At 37.1% G+C, this 2,500-nt stretch overlaps 1 protein-coding gene across 8 annotated transcripts in view; it reads right to left on the bottom strand.

The window, feature by feature from the left end:
* Positions 1 to 2,500, bottom strand: part of LOC135204350 (lachesin-like) — a 238,990-nt gene that overhangs the window by 86,474 nt on the left and 150,016 nt on the right. The window lies entirely within an intron of this gene.

The raw sequence follows: 2,500 nt of genomic DNA, 5'->3' as shown, positions 1-2,500 counted from the left end.
CATCTGATTTAACGGATAGATTTCACTGATGGAAAGCGTTTTGTTCTAATATCTGCCTCGGTTCACCTGTTAACTGAGATGCAATTCAATCAGATCCAAGTTTCCAAAGGAATTATTATCTATTTATCTATTTATTTATTTATTTATTTATTTTGCTTTACGTGGCGTGAGGGTTTCCTGTTGACGAGGTAAATAAATCGCTTAAGCACTTGACAGCTTACTGTTCTTGAAAGCTCATTATTTTAATGCCTTTATGACCGATTTTTCTTTGTTTCTTTGTATGGTGCTTTTACGTTGCATGGAACCAGTGGTTATTCAGCAACGGGACCCACGGCTTTACGTGACTTGTGAACCACGTCGAGAGTGAACTTCTATCACCAGAAATACACATCTCTCACCCTTCAATGGAATGCCAGAGAATCGAACTCGCGGCCAACGAGGTGGCACGCCAACATCATACTGACCACGCCACTGAGGCGATTTATTTTATTACCGTGTGCTCCAGAACTTTCTGACAGACGAGCTTGCAGAAGGAACAGGATCTTCTTGTCTCGAAAAAAACATCCTTCTCTCGAACTTCGTATTTTCCCTGATATTCCTCCAATTGCCTTCATTTATTCTAAATCTCTCTCTCTCTTTCTCTTTTATAGATACCGTCCATTCTTCTTATGCTCCGGTCTCCTATGCTTCCTAGTATTTCTTCGTTGCCTTTGCTTCTTCGTATCTTAATTATTACGTCGCTTTCTTCTCCTCCAATTATTACTTCTTTTATCTCTTTCTCCTCTTCCTCTCTCTTATCATCCTTATGTTGCATCTCCCCTTCCTCGTTCTAGTACTCAACCCCCTCCTCCTCCCTCCCTCCCTTAAGCATTACCCATTTCCCTTCTTTTAGCATTTCTGGTCCTTTTAGTTCTTCCTCCTCCTCTTCCTTCTCCCATCTCCCATCTTCTTCTAGTGTTCCTTCGTTACCTCTTCCTCCTTCTTCTATCTCCATCCCCCTCCCTTCCCACGCCCCCCCTAGTCAATCCCCCTCCCCCCCGTGGCGGGTGAGGGAGGGGGAGGCTTAGGAGAGAAATCAATGATATCCAATAAAAATACAGGGAACTGCCATCAGGGAGCCGACACAAACATGCCCCACTTCGGCGAAACTGTCTGAGGGGGGAGTGACGGCCCACGAAGAAGAAGAAGAAAAAGAAGAAGAATAAAAGAAAAGAAAGAAGAAGAAGAAGAAGAAGAAGAAAAGGAACTTATCCGTTCGGAAGAGCGCGGACGCACATAGGCTGCGAATTTAAGTCATAGAACGGTATATAAGAGCCTGAGTAGTTTTGAAGTAATGATTATAATAATTAATAATAATAATAATAATATGCAAGGAACAGACCTTCTTTGATACATGTTTTGTTGATAATAATGGCAAAAAACTGCCATTATTTTCAACAAAATAGTACTACTACTACTACTACTACTACTACTACTACTACTACTACTACTCATAATAATAATAATAATAATAATAATAATAATAATAATATAATAATAATAATATGCAGGAAGTAGACATTCTTTGATAACATGTTTTGTTGATAATAATGGCAAAAAAAAAACTGCCAGTACTTTCATCAAAATAATAATAATAATAATAATAATAATAATAATAATAATAATATATTATAATAATGGCAAAAAATGCCATTATTTCCAACATAATAATAATAATAATAATAATAATAATAATAATACTAATAATAATAATAATAATAATATGCTGGAAGTAAACCCTCTTTTAAAACATGCTTTATCAAAAATTATTGCTGCATCAGCTGCATTAATTTTTATAGAGAAGGACCTCTATAAAATTAATGCAGCTGATGCAGCAAGTAATTTTTAAGAAAATAATAATAGTAAGAAAATAATAATATAAATACTAATAAATAATTAATAATAATGGATGCCGGGTACCCACTCAAGAAAAGAGGCAACAGAATCAACCATCTGATGTTCATGGACGACATCAAGCTGTATGGTAAGAGCATCAAGGAAATAGATACCCTAATCCAGACTGTAAGGATTGTATCTGCGGACATCAGGATGGAGTTTGGAATAGAAAATGCGCCTTAGTCAACATACAAAAAGGCAAAAAGAAATTAACGAGAACTGAATGGGATAAAGCTACAGATGGGAGCAAGCATTTCATCAAACATAGATGAGACAGGATACAATACCTGGAATAATGGAAGGAGGAGATATAAAACACCAAGAGATGAATGACACGATCAGGAAAGAATATATGCAGAGACTCAAGGCGATACTCAAGTCAAACTCAACGCCGGAAATATGATAAAAGCCATAAAACACCATGGGCAGTGCCAGTAATCAGATACAGCGCAGGAATAGTGGAATGGACGAAGGCAGAACTTCGCAGCATAGATCAGAAAACCAGGAAACATATGACAATACACAAAGCACTACACCCAAGAGCAAATACGGACAGACTATACAT

Source organism: Macrobrachium nipponense, chromosome 44, assembly GCF_015104395.2.
Source record: "Macrobrachium nipponense isolate FS-2020 chromosome 44, ASM1510439v2, whole genome shotgun sequence".
NCBI classification, from domain to species: Eukaryota; Metazoa; Arthropoda; class Malacostraca; order Decapoda; family Palaemonidae; genus Macrobrachium; species Macrobrachium nipponense.
The sequence above is the reverse complement of the archived record's forward strand: the minus strand, read 5'-3'. Positions and strand labels throughout refer to the sequence as shown.